Below are 21,619 nucleotides of genomic sequence, written 5' to 3'. Positions count from 1 at the left end.
GTCAGGTGTGGAGGAAGAACTTCCCTCAGAGACCACAGAGACTTCTCCCTGCCATGTGGCTGAGCCAGTGGTAGCCCCTGTGCAGAGGGACTTTGGGTTGCTTCTCTTCTCCCTGAGTTTCCATACGTGAAATTATTTCAAGAGCTCAAATCTATGAGTTATGGAACTCCAAAGTGTCTCCAGGGAGCTGGGAATCAATATTGGGAGAACCAAAATTCTTACTGGTTCCTTTGTTTAATTTTATACTGTGACTATGCTTCACTTTGGACATATAAAAAAATGGAATAATTTTTTTTCTGAATGGGGCATACTTATACTATAACAACTATTAGAATTTTAATTTGGGACATACTATACTAAAAATGATTTGTTGTTTATCTGACATTCCAGTTTAACTTGGCATTCTGTATCTTATCTGGCAATCTTGGTAGGCAATTAATTAAAGTTGTTTTATGGGCTTCTTCCTTTGGGCACAGTGGACCCTCTCCTGCCTTGCAGGCCTTGGGGTGAAAGCACAGTTCCAAAGGCTTTCTTTCTCAGATAGTGGAGACAATACAGGGAATTTCAAGGGCTTCCCTCCTCCTGTGTTAGCATGGTGTTTTTTGTGGCATTGGAACGCCCAGCAATATTATCAGACCAGGCTCAGGACTGCTGAGTTAGTGGGTGAGACATGTCTCCCTCCTCCTCTCTGCCTTGGTTTGCTATCTGTCCTACCTAACAGAATTTCAAGTAGTAATAAATGTTCTAAGAAATTGATGCAAGTAAGGTAGGGGTTGAAAGGGATGTTGCTTTTTAAATGGGGAGACTGGTGGAAGTTTCTGTGGAGAGAGGACATTTGAATAGTGTTCTGAATAAATTGAGAGAGGAAGCATGTGAACCTCTAAGGAAGAGCATGCCAGCCAGAAGGACCAGCTAGTAGTGCAAAGACACCAATGACATTGGCGTGTTTCAGGAAACAGAAGAAGGCCCACATGGTTGGCGTGGATCAAGGGGGAGAGGGTAGGGGAAGCAGGCAGGGGAGTGCCTTGAAGAAATATTTTTACTGTAGTAAAGATGAGAGGCTGCAGAAGCTTGTTGAGCAAGACCGTTACAAGACTTACGAGTATCTTGCATTTTATATAGCCTCTGTGCCTACTGGGCAGTGGGCGTGGCCAGCAGGGGCAAGAGTGGAGGAAGGGAGATTAGGTGGCTAGTGCAGGGAGTCTGGCTTGGATAGGACCCTGGAGTGGAGGGAGTGAGTGAGACGTGTCGGGATTTAGGGTGTTCCTGAAGTAGTAGGTGCGAATATCACCCTCACCTCACAGATGAGGGAGGCTTGTAGAGCTAGGACTGGAACTGAGGTCTGTGTGACTCGATTCCGGACCTGGGGCGGGCGGAGGTGGGTGAGTGAGAGGAAGGTCTTGCAGCTTTAGGAGACAGCAGAGGTCCTTCAGTCCCTGCTTCTGACGTTGCAGCAGGAGCAAGAGGCGGGGGGCCTCAGATGAAGAGGCCACTTTCCCCCCTTCTCCTGCACTCTTCTCCAGCACTGACTCTGCCTCAGACTCTGGATCTAAGGTAATCTAATTGGCCATTGGCTTTGTTGGAGTAAAACCTTGTCTCCTCCTCCATGAAAGTAATGAATAAGTAAACAGAGTACATTCTTTTGGAAGTTGGCAGCTGTGACACTGATAGCAACATAAATTCTAGAAAGAGGGCGGTGACTGTTTTATTCTTCGTGATCCTTGGGCCCCTGGGTTGTGGAGGAAAGAGGTTTGGAATCAGCCGCGCTTGGTCCTGAATCTCATTCAGCAGCCGAGTCTTGGTTTTTTTGCCCCTGCAAAGGGGGACCATAACACAGCTGCTCTACATAATCGCTGAGAGCATTACAAGTGCAAATGCCTGGAACTAGTGGTGTCCAATAAAAGTGATTCACTGTAGGAGCTGGGGATCATTTTGGCTCCAGCTTGCACTTGGCACTCTTCTTTATCTTTTCACCAGTTAGGGTCACCTTACCTTAATCTTTCTGGCTTTCCTCACCCCCTTCCCTTGCTTGCTTCCATCCTATCATGGTGTCTAGAGCCCCACACAATGTGGCCTGGAGGGAAAATGCTGGGAGGCGGGGGCCAGGAAATGTGGAAGGCCCTGCCAGCAGCCTGTTCTCTAGAGCTGGAATATGAAATATTCATTTAAGTCAAGTGAAAGACATTACAAACTTGATGTTCTCGCTCAGTTCCAGAACTACGCTGCTGATAAGAAACAAATTAGAAGTGCAAGGTTCCCCCCACCCTGGCCCCAAGCGCTGTGAAGATGGTCGCTGATGGTGGGGCTGGGATTTCCCTGTGGGTCAGTCAGGCAATCCCTGGAGCATAAATGCAGATAAAACTGATCGCTGCTTCTGATGAGGCTGCCAGGGCCTGTATCGGAAATTTGGAAAAGGTGTTTGACACCCTATTGCTTTGAATCTTTCATAAACAGACTCTGTACGATGTCTGGTTGCTCTCGGGGAGGGGTCGGGGTGGAAGCAGGTTTTTCCCCGGTGGGTTTCACAGCTAAATCAGCTGGCCAGAGTGAGGGGATGCAAAGATTCGGAGCTGCGGCCTCAGAGCAGGAGCAGCCCTCGGAGACCTAGGGGAGCTTTTGTTTTTGCCGATAAGGCTGCTGGAGCCCAGAGAGGGGTGCCTACTTGCCCAAAGTCACACAGCTTAGCTTGAAAGTAAAGAATAAAAGAACTCTGGTGGGCTTTTGGGGTTAGACAGAGTTCAGTTCAAATCCTGCACCTATCATAGTGTTCCTTGGGTAAGTTACTTAATTTTCTAAAGCTTCTATTTCCTCACTTGTAACATGGAGCTAACAGTAGTTCCTACTTCATAGGGTGAATACCAGGATTAACGAGAAAATTCATATAAAATAGCACAGAGCTTGGCATTTAGTAAGTGCTCAGTAATTGTTGGTATTTTGTGGTGCTGATGATTATATATACATTTTTTGGGGGGTCCCAGGAACTGACATGAGGAAAATCTTTCTATAGTTAGCATGCCACAGGCCTCTAGTTTGGCCCTAATTAGAGGATGCGGTGGGCTGAATTGTATTATCCAAAAAGATACGGTCTAGTATCTAAAACTCCCAGGACCTGTGAACCTAACCTAATTTGGAAATAGGGTCTTTGTAGCTGTAATGAAGTTAAAGTGAGGTCATACTGGACAAGGGTGGGCTGTAATCCAATGACTGGTATCCTAATAAGAAGAGGGAGACTTGGACACAGACACAGAGGGGCGACATCATGTGAACACAGAGGCAGAGAGTGGAGTGTGTCTGCCACAGCTCAAGAAATATCAAGGGTGACTGGCAACCACCCGAAGCCAGACAAGGCAAAGAAGGTTCTTTCCCAGAGCCTTCGGAGGGAGCATAGCCTTGCCGGTGCCTTGGTGGTGGAATGTTAGCCCCTGGTCTGTCAGGCAATGAGTGTATGCTGTTGTAAGGCTCCCAGCTTGTGGTCATGTGTTATGGCAGCCCTAGGAAACGAACCAGAGGATATCGGTGGAGGCGGGTGTCCGGGCCTCCTCCAGTTGAGCATCTAACGTCAGGGCTGTTGGCTACAGAACATGCATTTCCTGGTTGATGAATGGAACCACGGCTTGACGGCCTCCCCAGGAGATCCTGGGTGTTTGCCGGCTGGCTTGGTGACGCTGGAGGGGGGTGTGTGTTGCGGGGGGTGGTGAACACAAGACCCACGACTGAGGAGAGCCAGGGTGGACATTCAGGATGACGCGACGCCAAGGGCACACTCGGAAAAGGCAGGAGGGGACACAGCTGGACAGGGGGCAAAGGCTGCTGTGTCTCATTGGTCCCAGTCCTGCTGTGAAGTCGTCCTCCTTCCCCTTCCCTGTCCTGTGACTAGAGGTAGTTTTCTCGTTGGGCTGAGATGCAGAGATTGGAACGGGCTTGGGAAATGGCTGCGTTTCATAAGCCCGTGGGGAATGCCTCATTCCAGTCAGGGGAGGACCAGGGGACTACTGCGAGGGAGGTGCTGCGAGTCCCTCTAGCTTTCCAAAGGCAGCCCCGCGGTCTCTGTCTGAAGGCCTGTGTCTGCAGGATGGTCCTGAGAGATGTCGCGGACCCTTCCCAGCCCCTCCCACTCCGCACCCCACTCCGCACCCCACTCCGCACCCCGGCGCCGTCCTGGCAGCAGCTCTGAAGTTCCCTGCCGTCTCCACCCAGAATGTGTCCCTGCGGACAGGATGATCGATCCGTCTCACCGCCTCACCGCCGTAGCCGCTACGGGAAGTACTAGAATTGGTGGGGAAAGAAGAGAGAACCCGTGATAAGGATGTAGGCTGTTCTCAGGGCTCCTGGGCCGAGGGTGAAGGCGCGCGGGGGTGGGGGTGGGGGTGGGGGGGGCGGCACTTCAGTCACGTGATCGACGGAGGCCCCCTGTGCCCAGGCTAAAGCTGCTGTGCGGGACCCTAATCAAAACCAGTGCCCTTGGGTCCTGGCCCTCTTGAGCCAAGAGGGAAGGGGTGGAATCGCCGGATTTCCTAGGTCATCTGCTCAGGGGCAGGCTCAGCGCCTAGCTCATTGGCCGGGAAGTGGGTTTTGTTGTTGTTTGTTTTGTTGTTTTAGAGCACGTGCGAAGGGGAGAGTAAGGGGAGAACCGGCGTGGGGGGGGGGGGGAGGCCCAGGGGCGGCACGTGGCCCAGTGGGGAGTCGGGGGGGCCGACGGGAACCCGAAAGAATTCCCCGTACTCCGCCCCTGTGTCTACACGGAGAGCACGTCGTGAGCTGCTGTCACCTGCGGCGCGTCTCCTAGAGGGACGTTCGCAGCAGGTGCGCCCGCAGAGACACAAAGCGGATTAGTGATGGTGAGAGCCTGCGGGGAGGGAGGGGGAACACCTGCTTAATGGCCTTCGTTTGGGGGTGATTCAAAATGTTCTGGAACTGACAAAGGCGGAGGTTGCGCAACATGGTGACTGTACCAAATGCCACTGAATCGAACAATTTAAAACGATGAATTTTATGTTATGTGAATTTCTCCTCAGAAAACAAAAGCCCCCTCCCCCCCAGGGCCCTTGAAACCGCACTGATGCCGTGAGATAAGGGCCCCGGCTGGGCTCGGCGCCTGCGCCCCCTGGCCCCCCCCGCCGCCCGCGGGGTGGCCTGGGCCGAGCTAGTGCGGCGGCAGCGCGGGCTCCTCCCCGCCCGCCATCCGGCCTCAGAGGACCCGGCGCCCGGAGGCTGAGAGCGTGGGCTTCCCGCGCCTTCATCTGAGGGTGACTCTGGATGTTACAGAACCTCTCTGAGCCTCAGTTTCCTCACTTGTAAAACGGAGGTGACAATATCCACCTCATAGGGTTTTGTCAGCATGAACTCAATGGTAAAGCATTGAACACACTATTACCCCTCAGTAAATGGTAGTGGCCCCTGTAGAAAATAATTCTGTTATCTGTGGTAGCTGCCTAAATAGAGTTCCGATTGCCTAGATCCGGAGGTGGCAAGAAGGCTCTGCTCCAGCCGAGTCCTCTGCCGGGCACCCCGAACGGCGGCAGCCGACCCGTGCGGTGGGGAAGGGAAGGGAGTCAGCCCACAGTGGAGGGTGTTACGGCCTGAGCTGCGCTGCTGAAGGGGTCAGATCAATAGCATCCTTCTTCCCTGCCTGAGTCCCGAACCAGTGGAAAGGTAAGACAACACTTAAGGAGACAGGTGACCCGGATGTCGCCGTTATACCAATCCAGTTAATTCTGAAGATTAGTGAACTGTCTTATCACTGAACCCCACAGTGAGACTTCTCACCCCGTCGTGGACAAAGACGGGTCACTGCAGAGCGGCCCAGACGGGGGCCTGTTCCCGCTCACCTTAGGGCGGGAAGGAACAGAGGGGTGTGCGGGCCCTCAGGGAGGGGGGCTCCTTCCTGAGCCCACCCATCAGGGCGGGCACTCCACCTCTGGTGGGGGGAGCCGGGAGCGCCCCAGTGGAGCTCCGTCCAAATGGTAGAAAAGTCTTGAGCGGGAAGGAGGTGGCCTAACAGTGGAGAGCTGTACGCCCCACAGAGCTCGTCTCCACGGCCAGGCAGGGCTTCCCGCCCGCCCGGAGGGCGCTCTCGCCGGCTTCCCCGCGGTTGGCCGCGGGGTGGGCCCTCCAGGGGGCGCTGGTGGCTCTTTCCTTTGCATTCAGCACGGAGTCCTGTGACAGAAAGAACTAGAATAGCAAAAGCAAAGAAACAAACAAACATCTCCTACCTACCCCACCCCCCTGCCCCACCCCACCCCACCCCACCCCAGCCTGGAAACAGCCTCATTGGGGACTGATAAATTACAGAATACCCATTCACTGGAATGTTAAGCCGTTTTAGAAGGCTGTTTACAAAAGATTTGAAAGGACGTGGGAATTAATTACATGGTAACATCAGATGAAAAAGCATGATGCAAAATTGCACATGTAATATGAACTCAGCTGTAAGAAAGCCTCCCTAAGATTATGCATAGAAAAACGAAAAACTTAAGAGGAAACTCCCAAAATACTAACAGTGGTGATCTTTCGGTTTAGTTTTTTCTTATAGTTTACAAATTTTCTGTAATGAGTATGCACTTCTTTTGCAATGAAAAAACCTCAACTTTATTAAAAAATAAAACTATTCCACTAATGGCGAGGGTTGCACGTTATTAGTCAAACCAACAGTTTAAAATTTAAAGGTTCATATGATTACAGAATGCTAATGCTGCAAGGGACCTTAGAGAGTTTCCTAGTTTAAGGATTTTAAATCTTTTTTTGGGTTACAGATCCCTTTGAAGATCTCCCAAAAGCTATGGCTTCTCTCCTGAGAACATTTCACAAATAAACACACTATCATTTGAGTTGCTCTTTGTTTCAAGTCTAGAAAGCCCTATTCAAAGAAGCTTAAACAGTGGAGGAAATTTCCTGCTTCATGTAACTAAAAACTTCAGGGGAGTCAGGTAAAGCTTGATCCAGCCCTTGAACAATTTCACCCAGACTTTCATTTCTTTATGTCTCTTGGCTTTGCCTCCCACAATGTCAACTTCATCCTAAGGCTGGCTGCCCTGTAGCTTCTCAGACAGCTGGTGGAAGTTCCTGGCATTTCATCCTTACTTGTTTTTGTCTAGCACGGAACAGTGTCTCTCATTCCCAGAAAAGGTTAAAAGATTTGATCTGATTGTAAGGTTTAGGCAACCACTCCTCTCTGTACCGACACCTCAGCTGGGAAGTCGAGAGCACTGATTGTCTTAGCTAGGTCACGTGCTCTGCCCCGGGGTTGCTACGGAGTTAGAGTCTCTGGGACCGCATTATTCTCTAAACAGAAACTGGGCACATGAGTGTCCCTTACACCCAACTTACTGCCTATGATTTAGGCTAACACTGAAATTCCCCAAGGCTTGCCCGTGTGCCTCCGCTTGAGGATTCCTGGTTTAGTCCAACCCCCTTATTTTAGAGTTGGGGATTCTAGGACAAGGCCACGAAGGGTCAAAGGCATACAGTTGTCTTGCTTCAGTCTCCTGCCCATCCCCCTGCCAGACTCCCTGCAACCTCACATGGGGCAGTAAGTTAAGTCAGGGATGAGTAAGTAATAAACAAGACCCTTAGAAAATCCCTAAGCTCCTCCAGGGTGTGTTTGGATGGAGACATCTGTCCTAAACAGGGGGGCGGGGAGGACCTTATATGGAGGGGACAAAAGGGTCCAGATAGGGACAGGTGGTGGCATTGAGCCGCTACTGGCTGGAAGCCTCCCATCTGAGACCACATGAAAGGGAAGCGGGGAGAGGAGGAATGATTATGTTATTCATGTCTGTATCTTGAAGATAATCATTGTAATTTCCCCTCTAAAAACCCTGCTTGCTCAGAGGCAATGACTGTATTCTAATAAGCACTTGTTTATGAAACTTGCAGTAATTGGATCAGAATGTGAATTATTAAACTGTATGTGGGGCTGCATTTCTCACCAGGTGTTTAATGATTATGTTCAAATATGTGGGGCTGGCCTGTCGACTGGGAAGATAATACTCCCAGGAAGAAAGTTGTTTAACTCTGAGTCAGGGCGAGAGTGTCTTTCACAGACTTCTAAAATAGCTGGGCTGCAGGCACCCTTACAAGTCACGTAGTTCAGCGGCCGCACTCTAGGGACAGGGACACTGAGACTCAGGATATGAAGGCTGTGCCAGATTACGCTGACAACTAACCCTTCCTTTCTCACGTTCATCATACTCATGCACCCCTTGTGATAGAATCTGTGACGTGGCTTTCTCAGCTGCCATTTCCTCTTCCTTCCGCCTGGAGAGATTGGCAAGCTAAGCCATCTTTCTTGCCGCTAGGGTTTCAAGATACAAGGTAAGTTCCACCAGTTTGTTGCCCTTGCATGAGGTCTCTCTGCAGCTGTGGCTCTTGGGAGACAAGGCAGTGGAGAGGTGTTAAGAAGCAGCATTCCAATGTTGGGCAAAGGGACAGTGGTGGCAGCAGCTTCCTGACCTTGGGTTTGTATCTATGGTAGCATGTCCTTGAGCGTCAAGTCCCTGGCTTCTGCCCCTCCGAGTCCTCAATGCTGTTTTTCGGGAGGAGTTCAATTCCCTGTGTTAAACCTCTTTCTGCTTCTAAACAGCAGTCTAGAGTGACTTCGATTTCCAGCACTGAACCCTCACACATTCCTCTGTGTTAGTGCAAATCATACTTATGACAGGTAATCATCTTTCTCCCCCTGGATCCTAATTTTATGTTTCCTGTGTCCTGTAGAGTATAGCCCCATTCATTTCATCCTAGAACCTTCAGCTTAAGAAACCCAAAATTATTATTATTTTTTCCTCCAAAATGTACTTTCCAGAGACTTCCCTTTGTCCATTCTTGTGTTTACTTCCTCCTCATAACTCAGGTTTGGAGGTAGCTCTGGTTTCCGTCTTACTGCTATCAGATACATTTAAAATCTTATTGGTTGTATTTTCTTAGTTAGGGCTATTGGCTTTAAGCAATCCAAATGTAATGATCTGTATGACTGGTAAGTCCAGCATCAGGCAGGGTTGGATCCAGGGGCTCAGAGAATGTCATCAGTATTTGCTCCACTTCTTCAGGCTCTGCTTTCTGCTAGTCCCGTTCTAATGGTGGGCTGGGGCGGGGGTGCTGATAGCTCTCAGTTTCCATAATCTTTACATCTGACCTTGTGGGGATAAGTCTTGTCTTTCCCACTCTTTCCAGAAAAAGTTCTAGATAGAGCCCTTTTGGATAAAATTAAATCAACTGTGTAGTCTGAAAAGGTGTGTTGAAGTCCTAACCTCTAGTACCTTTGAATGTGACATTATTTGGAAATAGTGTTGTGGATATAATTAGTTACGATGAGGACATGCTGGGTGGGCCATGGATCCAGTGTGACTGGTGTTCCTGTAAGAAGAGGAAGAGGAAGAGACGAGGCACAGAGAATGCCAGTGCGAAGACACAGAGATGCAGAGAGAAGGTGGCCAGGGGGCAGAGACCGGAGGTGCCACAGTGACAAGCCGAGGAATGCTTGGGGCTACCAGGACCCGGGAGAGGCAAGGGTGCCTTCTCCCTACAGGCTTCTGAGGGAGCATGGCCCTCCTGGCACCTTGATTTCAGACTTCAAGCCTCCAGAACTGTGAGAAAATAAATTTCTGTTGTCTGAAGTCACCCAGCCCTAAGGAACTAGGGCGGCACTGTGGCCAGGAGAATGGAATCCGGAGACTGGCCAGGCCTGGGGCGCGCTTCTGTCACGTGTGTCGTTTTCCCTCTGAGGGAGGGAATACTGATTCCCAAAGGAAAATCGGGGATCATTTACCAGAAAAGGGGACTGAAAGCTGCAAAGGCAAGGACTACAGGTGACCATGCTAACCTTTAATACCCTATGGCAGGCCCCCAGCGCGTTTTGGCTGAATTACTGATCGAGTCTCCCAACTGTCCTTCACGTTTTCCTCCTCTGCTCTTCCCATCCCATTGTACATAGGATGCCAGGTGACTGCTCCTCAGTTTTGATCTAACCACTCCCAACAGAATAAGATCCTGTTCTTCAATCCAGCCTTGGAAAGCAGCACCAAGCTGGCTTCCCCCGCCCCTCCGCCTCCATATGACAAAATTCGACCTGCCATTTAAAACTAAAATCAAACTCAGTCTCCTTTAAGAAATTTCCAGGTGGCTTCTCCACTGAAAGTTTTCGCTGGCCTCTGAACCTCTTTCTTCATTTCCATTAGGGCATGTGTATTTGCTGGGGCTGCCACAACATAGCACTGCTGGCCAGGTGACTTCAACACAGAACATTATTTTCTCACTGTTCTGGAGGCTGGAAGCCCACAATCTAAGTGTCAGCAGGGTTGGTTTCCCTGGAGGCCGCTCTCCTTGGCTTGCAAATGGCCTCTCTCTTGCTGTGTCCTCACATAGCCTTTTTCTGTGCCCATGCACCTTGGGGTCTTTCCCTCTTCTAATAAGGACACCAGTCCTGTTGGATTAGAGACCCACCATAAGGGCCTGGTTTTTAACTTAATCACTTCTTTGAAGGCTGTATCTCCAAATATTGTCACAAGGAGTAGGGCCCACTCATATGACCACCCTGAACCTTAATTACCTCTTTAAAGGTGCTGTCTCCAAATGAGGTTACATTATGAGGTGGTTTGGTGGAGGAGGCACAGCTCAGTCCATAACAGCACTTAAAACTTTCTATTTTGTTGTGTTCACATTTGCATGCTAATTTTAACTTCCTTAGAAGATGGTTAGCTCCTTGTAGATAGGAAATATATCTTGTTTACATCCTTTTATCTATCATAGTGTTTACTATACTATGTAGACTTAGTAAATGCTTAGAATTTTTGATGAATGAATGAAAGGCCATGAAGTAATTCTTGATTCATGAGACTTTCTCATTTCCCAAACTTTTGCTATTGCAAAAGCTGTGTGGTGCAGGTAGCATTGGACTTGATGTCAGGAACCCAGGGCCTTTTCTCAAGTTTCCGTTTCTAGCTGTGTGATCTTGAGCAAGTCACTTGATCACTCTGGGTCTTGGTTTCATCATCTGTAAAATGGGAATAATAATGCTTTCCTGTTTGTTTTACCAAGTTGTTTATATTAGTATTAAGGAAGTAGTTAAGTCACTCAGAAGATGTTTTGGGCCACCTGCTGTTGCAGGTGCATGAGATAGAATAGTGAACAAGCTAGGCAAGGGTCCTGTCCTCATGGTTCCTGTGGGGGACAGGTAATCAAAAGATCACTAATACAGAAAGTAATTCACAAAGTGCTATGTAGTCAGTGATTGTCTATGTACACAATGAAGCAAGAGATGTCATAGGGAGGGGTAGTTAGGGAAGACCTCTCTGAGGAGGTGACATTTGAGACAAGATGTGAATCCTGAAAAGAAGTGGCTGTTCCTGGGGGGGGAGGTGAGGGGGTACATTCTAGGCAGAAGGAGGAGCAAAGACCCTGAGGGGGAGACCGTGTGTGTGAACGCAAAGTTATGCTGCTTAAAATGCGAGTCTCTTTGTATCATAGAAACCTACACTTGAAACCTACACAATCTTATTAACCAATGTCACCTCAATAAATTTAATTTAAAAAAATAAATTGGGAGGCTCAGCCACTGTGCAGGGTTTCCTGGGCATCGCAGGAAGATCCCAGAAGTCGGGGTTTTGTCCCTGACTCAACTGCAGGGTACAGCTGGGACATTGCTTCCCAGGTCTGCAGGCCTGGGCACAGCCCAGCGTCCTGTGCCAGCCCTGGGAGGGGCTCGCATGAGACCACGCTGGGGAAGGTGCTTGGAAAATACAAGGTGCGGTGCAGTCTCCAGGTGGCATCATCGCTTGAAAACATGTTTCCCCTGATTAAGGGATTTGGACGTTGAATTCAGCAACTAGCTTGCTGATCAAATTTTCTGAGGAGAGCCGCAGTCATCCCCGATTAGGGTTCAAAAAACGCCTGTGTCAGGCTTTTCGAAGCAAATTGATAAAAATTAAGTAGATGCTGCAGCAGTGATCTGCAAGCTGTTTTTGTGGGGGTTGAATTCCAACTTTCTTTGCCACTGAGCCTCTATACAAAAGGTCTGGTATGGCCAGTCACCTTGCTGGGGCTTTTGGGTGCCTATGAAACTACCTTGGGGTCAGGTCGCCCCGTGTGTGCACGCACACATGCCCACACATTGTTTTGCATTGCAATAAAGTATTCCAGAAAAAAGCCTTCTACTCACATATTTTAAGCATTCTGCTCCTGCCAGAAGTGGTGTGATTGAACACTGTACACATATTTCTTGAGTAGTGAAATTATACCCAAGGTACCTATAAATGACACAGTAACAGAGCATTCTTTTAAGAAGAGCTGATTACTTCAAAGTTCTTGGTAGTAAAGCCTATTTCCTTTGAACCTGTTCCCAGGTTTCTCCCTCCCCGCGCCCCCGCTGCTGCCCGCCCCATGAACCCCCACCTTCTTTGCTCCTTGTCCCCATTCTCCTCTGCTTTGCACCTCAACCGTCATATCTCAACCATCCTCAAGGGCAGCGTGCCTCCCCGTTTCTTGCTCATCTGAAGGCGGCAGGATGCTGAGGCCTTTAGGATAAGGGAGAAGTGAGCTGGAAAGGTCACCCATGCTGCGAGCGCCATGGGGCTGACAGGTAGAGGGAGCACGGCTTCCTATTTTTATCTGCGGTGCAGCAAGAAGGAGGCGCCTGGAGAATTTCACCAAGCCCGCATTCAGAAAACAACCAGGATGGCCTGAAAGCCTTCCTGGCTGGCGCCGCGGGTGTTGGAGGTTTGAAGAATTCGTTCCCTCTTTGCGTCTACCTCCTCCCTCCCTGCGTGTTGGTCGGACTCTGGGTCTCTGTCTCCATTTCTCTTTCTGTTTCTTTCTCTTGCTCTTCCTTGGCCCCCTGTCCCTTAATGATTTGCCTCATTGGAATAAAGTTCTGTTCAGCTAGTGGGGCTTCCATAATTGAAGCTCTGGGGCATTTGAAATGGAACAGCTAATGCTGACTTTTTTTTTTTTTTTTCCCAAGGTGGGTTATCAATTAAGAATGGCCAGGCAATCAGAGATCAAAAGAAACCTGTTTCCCCAAATGAATTAGTGGGTTTTTAGAATGAGAAGAAATGAAATAGAGCTAATAGGCTTTCTTTTCCTTTTTTTTTTTTTTTTTTTTTTTTTTTGAGAAGGTTGAGGGATTTGGAGTTGGAGGTATGAAGCTCAAAACTGTGGGGACTTCTTGCTTTGGTTCCAGGGTCGTGGACAGCTTGTACCCAGCTCCAGAGGGCTGCAGCGTGGCCTGGAGTGACCTGGGAGCCGGGGAGGAGTGGCAGGCCAGCGGCTGTGTGAGTGGGGCTTGCGGTCTGAAGGGCTAATGTGAACCTGACCTCAGGGCCGGGACTGTGCTCGCTCTCCGCCTCAGCTCCCTCTAGCCATCTCCCGGCTACCCAAGTGGCCCTGGACGTGTGATTTCCAGAAGAGAGCGGTGCTGGGAAGTTTTTCCTGACACACCCCAGGAGCAAGCGTTATTCCAGCTGCTCCCCTGGGTTTACTCATCCAGGGAGATTTTGGCAGCTGTTGCGGTTATTCTCTGTCTTTGTCTGTCTGTCTTTCTCCCTGTCTTTGCCTCCTCTGACTGCCTCTCTCTCTCTGTCTCCTTTTCTCTCTCACTCACACACCCTGCACAGTGGCTTCATTTCCCAGCATAACCTGAAGGTCACATATTCTCAGCTCTGGAGACAGAAGCCCATGGAAGCGTGTCGGACTAATTAATACGGGAAAGTAGCCGGTGACTATACCTCCCATAACTTTTATGAATTCACTAAATAAATATGTTCAACATAGAAAAATTAGAAAGTACAGATAAAAAAGAAAATGAAGATTACTCAATGTATAAGTTCTTTTTTTTAATTAATTGAAAATGAAATCTATAAGAGTAAAAATTATTCAAACATTTCAGGAAGGCATGAAGTAGAGTAAGATCCCCTGTCAGTGGGTTGCCAGAAAGACAGAAAATCTGCGGAATTTACCAGGACTGTACAAATGTATATTTCTATGTATGTAAACTGAAAAAAAAAAAATGGGATCATAATGTACATATTGTTCTGCATCTTATTTTTTTATCTAATACGTTTTGGCCACCTTTCCATGATAGTACATACAGGTGAATTGTTTAATGCAGCAGTTATTCCATAGTCACCATCTACAATTATGAATACCATACAAATTTGTACGTACCCCTGGAATAACACATTGGACAAACAGAAGCAAAAAGAAAATGGACACTCAGCACTACTGGGAAATGATGCTTCATTATTTAAGAATCTATCACATTTATGCTATCTTAGTGGAGAGATCAGACAAATTAATTGACTTGTCTTGGCTCTAACCTAAGCACTCCCATCACACAAATCCTCCTCGCAGAGGCACAACCCACAAACCTTCATGACATTCGGACTCTGTCATCTGTTCAAGGACACAGGGCAAGGGCTGAGCAGAACTACTTCCCTGGGGCCTGAACAGTGTCAGCCAGTCTGGAGAGCAGGTGTTTAGGGACTAGGCCATGTGTCCTGGGGTTGGACACTGACAGACAAAGGTGTCTATACTGAATAAATAGATTAATATATATATTAATATCTATCTATATCTATCTATATATATAGAGTGTGTGTGTGTGTGTGTGTGTGTGTGTGCGTGCGCATGAGAGAGAGAGAGAGACAGAGAGAGAGACAGAGAGAGAGACATGTGAGGCTTTCCAGAATGTGGGAGCCAGAGCTGGGACCCCTCCTGCCCAGGTCTGTGGGTGGTACTGTGCACTCCTATGACCTTCCTGGTTGTTAAGACATTGAATTACGTCCATGCGGTTGGTAATAGATGCTGCTCTGAGGCCCGAGTGATCCCTCTCTTGCACTCCCGCTGCCCTGGCCCCTCCCATGATCCACAGCTAAAGGACACTGCCAGGCAGAGGGAAGCCTCTGGGAAACTCCCCGCAAGCTGCTGCCTGCACCTGTTCTGATTGGACGGCAGAAGTGCCAGTCGGGTGGTGAGATATCTTACTGTTGCTCCGTTTATGGGTAAATAACCAATGAACACTGTGCCCTCACTTCTGTGGAGACAATTCTGTGAGAGGGAAACCAGTGATGGTTGGAACAAGGCGGGTACTGTGAGAAGACAAAGCTCAGATGATGGGCCGGCATGCCACAGGTCACAGCCATTTGATCAGGTGGCACAATGAGGCCACCTTGACCACTTAGATTTTCCCGGAGCAAGTTTCTTTGGCAGGAACCCAGCAGGGAGGCAAATTCTCATATTGCTTCTCTTTGTCCAGCGTGAACGTTGCACCCTCATAGCTTGTGGGCGATGCTTAGAATCTTGAAAACATCCTGCTGGGACCTAGAGTAGAACATTTAGAAAAACACAGGGTTGATGTCAAATCATTATTTGTCTGTGACTCCAATACATGAGTCCCATTTTATTCTTAAGAAACCTGGCATTTTGTGTGTTGACTTTAACTGGGTGGATCAGGTGGAAGCGGGGAATGTTGTTTCCTTGTCCTTAATTCAGTTAGATGACCAGGGAACCAGCTGGAATAAAACCATAACCTGGCTCACTGGAGATGACATCTGTCAGCCTATTTACTCCTTCCAGTCTCTTTCCTAGGCAAAAAATATGACTATGTATCCATATTTTTACAGAGTTGGTATTATTATGTTTTATATAGTTTTATATTATGTTGTTTAAACTTAACATTATATTGAAAGCAATGGTCAAATCATTAAATGGTCTTCTCTGTGAGGAAGCAATGAAAGTATCTAGATTTTTGGGGCAGTAGTGGGTTCCAAGGTGCTTTAGAGGCAAACAATGAAAGGCGTCAGAACAGCCCTGTCACCTGCATCTGCACCTGTGTGAAACAAGCCAGCTCCAGCTCTCGGAACAGCCTAGATGGTTGAGGAATCCCACCTTCAGGTGGGAGGAAGGTGGGAGCAATGCCAGAGATGCCATGCATCAGTCAGAGTTCTTAGTTGCAAGCAGCAGAATCCACTTGTGCTGGTTTATTCAAGGATGGAATTCACTAAGGGATATAAGAGGCTCACAGAATCTTCCAGAAGGCCAGAGATGAAGGATGAGGCCAGCTATTCATTCAGAAACAAACCCAGATCACACCGTGGAAGTGCTTCAATGGGGGCGGCACTACCGCTCAGCATCAGTACTGGTGCGACTGCTGATCACGTTAGAGACTGAACCACAGAAGCTCTGCCACTACTGCCCCTACATCTAGATACTTTCCTTACCTCACTCATTAAAGCGTGGATCTGGCATAGCACCTGCTTCCTAGTGTGGTTCATTTTCAGCGTGAAGTCTTGCTTATGTCTGATTGGCAGAGCTAGGTCACATGCTTAAACTTGAGCTGCAAGGAAGGCTGGGAGAGTGCTGGCTTCTTCCTTGGAGAAGGTGGACTTATAGAACACGTTCAGAAGGTACTGAGTGGCCAAAATGACCATTATATCATTAAGCACTGCAGTTAGTTGAAATTAAAAGGAGAATGAAACACTTTGAGCCTCTGTGTTTCTTGGAAAATTAAAAACAAAACAAAGAATGATTTAAATACAGAGGGGAGACATTCCTAATTTTGGCAGGCTCCAAAAGAGATTGTGTGAATATATTTGACTATTTGTACATGATTTTATACATTCACCTATTTGTCTACTCTGAGCAAGCATGCTAATAGCATTGTAAGATTAAAGAGGCTTCGGTGGGTACTCTGGGAACCTTACCGTCATGTGTAACACTGTGCAATACATGGAGACAGCAGTGACATCCAGGACAGGACTTCCCACTTCATGACTGACACCTTCCTGCTGCAGCAGGAGCCAGCCTGGCCCCAAGAAGCACATTGGCAGGATAACGAAGCCACCTCTGGGTTTAGGAAAGTCTTTTTTTTTCTTTTTTTTTTTTGACGCGTGTCCCGGCTCTTGAGGATAGAACCGACGGACTGGAAACCGTCGGCACCGAAGACATGACGCCAAGGGGGCCGGAGCCCTTTCCCTCTGCCTCCATACATTACAGGGACAGGGACCACACGCCCGACCCCCGCCAAGAAGCAGAGGGTTAGGAAAGTCTTTACGTTGCAATAAACATAATCCATTCCAGCTGACTACATCAAAGAGGGAAATTTCTTGGAAGGATACAGAGTATCTTGGAATTCAAGGTTAGGAAATGCAACCTGGCCCCATGAGGGACTGAGCCAGGGCTCTGAAAACCTTCATGAACCAAGGTGAAGTGTTTCTGTCTCTCTCTCTCTTTGTCTTTTTGTGTGTCTCAGCGTGTTTTGCATGATTTGTTATCTCTGCTTCTAAAAATCTGCTTCACTCTTTTCCTCTCTGCTGATTGACTTTCTCTGCCAATTGACTTTCTCTGCTTTTACATGCATGGCAGATAATGGTCATCTTGGCTCCTTAAATGTCTTTCGTGTTCAAAACCCAATAAAGACAAATAGGTATTTCTAAGGCTTGATTCCAAATACCTGGGATGGAGAATCACTGCACTGGGTTAAGTAGTTGTCCCTCCAAGTGCATACATACTGGAATCTTCGAATGTGACCTTATTTGGAAATGGGGTCTTTGCAGATGTAATTCATTAAAATGAGATCACACTGGATGAAGGTTTGTCCGAATCCAGTCCCTGGGGTCCTTATAAGAAGACAAAACAGAGGAGACAGACACAGGGTGGGAGGAGGGACACCATGTAGGGACAGGCAAAGACTGGAGTCATGGTGCCACAGCCAAAGGATGCTGAGGATCGCCAGGGACCACCAGAAGCCGGGAGACAAGCGTGGAACAAGTCCCCCTAGAGCTTCCAAAAGGAACCAGCTCTGCTGACATTTTGATTTTGGATTTCTAGCCTCCAGAACTGTGAGAGAATAGCTTCCTGTTGTTTCAAGCTGCCTAGCTGTGGCACTTTGTTACAGCAGCCTTATTCAGCTAATGCAGTGTCTTTGGCCCGGCTGGATCAATGGTCCACCCTGTCTGTCCACCAGGTCAGAGTAGAGGGGTTGGGCTAGAGGCCTTGCGGAAGACTCTCTAAGAAAGAGGTGCAGGGAAGGGAAGGAAAAACTGAGGAACAGATGTAGTAATCTTCTTCCTCACAGCCAGAGATGTCTGTGGGTACCTGGCAGTGACTAGAGGGGAGGAAGAATAATTCCTGATCATTAGCCCTTTAGGGGCAATTTACCTCTTGCAATTAGTGGAAATGCGATTTTAGTAGATTACAAACATGACAATAATCCTTCACCGTTCCCTGTATTCATGGCCTTGCAATGTATCTTTGTACCTCTTTGCATCATGAGGTAGAATCCATTTTCCTTCCCTGTGATTCTGGGCTGGCCGACAGAATGCAGCAGCAGAAGTAGGTACCAGTTCTAAGCTGAGGCCTCAAGCATTGCTTGCTTCCCCTTGCTTTCTTGGAAACTCACGGTGGCCACATCAAAAAACTTCTGCTGGCCTATTGTGTGATAAAGGACATGTGGCCCAGTTACTTCCTTTGCTCTAGCCAGCGGTCAGCCAGTTGCCCAACATGTTAATGGTGTCATCCTTGACCAAATGGGTCCTAGCAGACCAGCCAGGTGACTGCAGATGTGTGTGCATCAGTTGAGTCTGGTCTAGATCAAAAGAATCACCCAGCTGTACCACAGGGTCCTGAGCAAAATTAAGGATTGTTTTAAGCCACTAAATTTTGGGGTGGTTTGTTATGCTTTGGGATACAGGGAGATTGGTAATCTGGATTTGGTACACGAGATGTTTTTGTTCACAATACACAGGTAATTCCTAGGTCCCATATGAATAGCTGTGTCCAGCTGGGACAAGTCACTTTAACTTGCTGTGTGTCAGGTTCCTTATCTGATAACTGAAGTTGGTAAAACCAGTGTCTCCGAGTGGGTTGTCGGGCAAAGCCAGTGGGAGAAAGAGAGGGGCAGCTCATCGTAGAACGTCAGGTATATACCATTCCTGTGTATATTCTGCATTTTGTGTCTTCACCAAAACATGAATAACTTGAGTGACTCATAGAGTTGAAAGCAACTTTCTCCTGACCATGGACACTGACAACCGGTGGGATCTCATGTCTCCTTTCTCTTCACTCTCCTCTCCTACCTCTTACTGCATCCAGAATGATGGCTCCTCTCCGTTCCTCACACAGGTCACGTGCCTTCCCACAGAAGAACCCTCGTCCATGCTGTCCCCGCCGCCTGGGGTGACTTTCCCCGCCCTCCCTCTGTCTGTTTCTGTTTCTCTTTTTATTTCAACCAGAATTCAGGCACAGTTTGTTATAATGCAGACAAGATCAGGTTAAGTTATGTAGCATGCTTAATAATTAATATATGTTCTTTGTTTTAAATCAAAGCAACCTGGAAGATAAGTAAGATAAAAATGCCTGTCCTGTTGTATAGGGTTCCTTTAATTAAGGGATCAGAATCTTGGCCAGCCCAGAAGCCCTGGGAGAGCTTGGTGAGGGCTGGTCAAGGGCTCTCAGAATAGGCTGTTCCTGGGTTCCAGTCTCTGTCTCTGTCTCTGTCTCTGTCTCTGTCTCTCTCTCTCTCCTCTGTCTAGCCTATCATCTGCCTGCCTGCCTGTCTATTTCTATCATTTATCCATCCATTCATGTCTCTCTCTCATTTTGAGATAATTCTATAACATAAAATTCACCTACTTTAAATATACTATTTAATGATTTTAGTATATTTACAGAATTGTGCAACTACCCAAAATAATTGTAGGACATTCCCATCACCCCCCAGAGACACCTCCTGCTCACTTACTCTCACTCCCCATCCCACCTCGCAGCCCCCGGCACCCAGAACCCCCTGTCTGTGTCTAGGTGTGCCCTTCCGGGCATCCCATACACATGGGCTGATACAATGGCACGTCTCCTGTAATGGCTTTCCTCCCTTGCTCTTTGAGGTTCAGCTACCTCTGAACCTCAATGTTACCTCTTCTTCCCTCAAACGTCGCTGTTTTTCCCCATGTCAGCTCCTCATTTGTTTCCTTTGTAGAACTTACAGCAATTAGTAGGTATTTCATTTCTTTGTCTACTTGTCTTGTCTGCCTGTGCCACTGGAATATAATTTCCCTGAGGGTAGGAACCATTTCTGTTGTGTTTGCTGCTCTAGCCACAGGCTCTAGCTCAGTGCCTGATACAGAGTGAGTGTCCAGCAAACACTTGCTGAATGAATGAAGTTTTAAGCAAGTGTTGGACTTTGAAGAGCAGCTCCAAACTTTTCCCTTGCAGAGGTCATAAGCTATGATAAATAGACTCATGACTTGTCAAAGCTACTTGGCCATGTCTTTCATATCAGAAGGTCCAATGTAGCACATGTCCCTGTGCTAAGTGATTTGGGAAACTGCAAAGACTGGGGATTGATTTGTAGGCAGCATTTTTCAACCTTCTGTCATGCAGCCTGTGGTGCCCGTGGTTTGGGGCTTTGCTTGCCTTTGGCGTGTGGGGAGTTACGGTGCCTCCCATTGTTCCCGTGGCTCTGCTGCTACCATTAGGCTGCTCACGTGGCCTGTGTTGACTGCCAGGCTGCTCCCCAACGTGAGCCCCTGGCTGGTGTCTTCATAGGTGTTAGTCTGAATGAAAAGCCTGTCCTTTGTTCATGTGCAAACTGCGGATTAGCAGCATCTAGGATTTTTTCATACACCAGCCACCAGGAAATTGTCCAAAATGGAATAAAGCGGCAGGAGCCAGCAGGAGTTGAGGAGCAGGCTTGGAACTGAGGAGAGGCTGGGAAGAAGCCGTTCAGGGGCTTGGGTGGGATTATGAATGCCTCCTGTCCAGGTGGGGACCAGGCTGTGGCATCTGGGTCTTAGAGCCCCCTGGTTCGCTACATCTGCCCCTTAGGAGGAGGTTTGAAATGCCGTGCCTCCTTCTTGAAGGCTTCACTATCTCTGTAGGTGTGGTGGGACGGCCTTGGCCTGAAGGTGCTGCACGGGAAATGCCAGCGTCATGCTGAGCTCCACAGGCAACTCATCATGTAAGTCCAGCCTCCCTGGAAGCGGGAAGCAGCATCCTCGTTTTGTAAGCTGGAGAAGTAGAGGATGAAAGCCTCCCAAGCTCCCTCAGCCAGTGAGTGGCAGGGGTATGGTTTGAATCCTCTGATTCCAAAGCTTTTTTCTTTAAAAGATTACTTTTATTTATTATTAATAACAATTCTTTAAACTTTTCTTTTATTGCGGAAAGAACCCTCAACATGAGATCTACCCTCTTAACAAAATTTTAAGTGTACGATTGTGGTGTTGTGGATTATAAGTATAAAATCTGTACAGCTAGTTTCTTGAGTTTATTGGTCTTGCTTTACCGAAACTTTATGCCCATTGATTAGTAACTCCCCACTTTCTCCCTTTCCCTGACCCCTGGCAACCTCTGTTTCACATCATGATTCTATAAATTTGACTATTTTAGATACGTCATCTGAGTGGAATCATACAGTATTTATCTTCTTTGACTGGCTTATTGCACTTAGCATAATGTTTTCAAGGTTCATCCATGTTGTAGCATGTGTCAGAACTTCCGTTTTAAGGCCAAATAATACTCCATTGCATGTGTATGCTACATTTGTTCCCTCCATTCATCAGTCAGTGGACGTTTAGGTTGTTTCTACATCTTGGCTATTGTGAATAATGCTGCAATGAATATGGGAGTGCGGATA

General features: G+C 47.9%; 1 non-coding gene across 1 annotated transcript; it reads right to left on the bottom strand.

The window, feature by feature from the left end:
• Nucleotides 1–16,875: 16,875 nt before the first annotated feature.
• Nucleotides 16,876–17,024, bottom strand: LOC129066802 (small nucleolar RNA SNORA57). The gene has a single exon (XR_008528737.1). It is a non-coding gene; the product is annotated as a small nucleolar RNA SNORA57 (small nucleolar RNA).
• Nucleotides 17,025–21,619: the final 4,595 nt, after the last annotated feature.

Source organism: Pteronotus mesoamericanus, unplaced genomic scaffold, assembly GCF_021234165.1.
Source record: "Pteronotus mesoamericanus isolate MK-2021 breed Mesoamerican mustached bat unplaced genomic scaffold, CSHL_Meso_final contig_2, whole genome shotgun sequence".
Classification (NCBI taxonomy): domain Eukaryota; kingdom Metazoa; phylum Chordata; class Mammalia; order Chiroptera; family Mormoopidae; genus Pteronotus; species Pteronotus mesoamericanus.
This window is presented reverse-complemented; position numbering and strand designations above follow the sequence as displayed.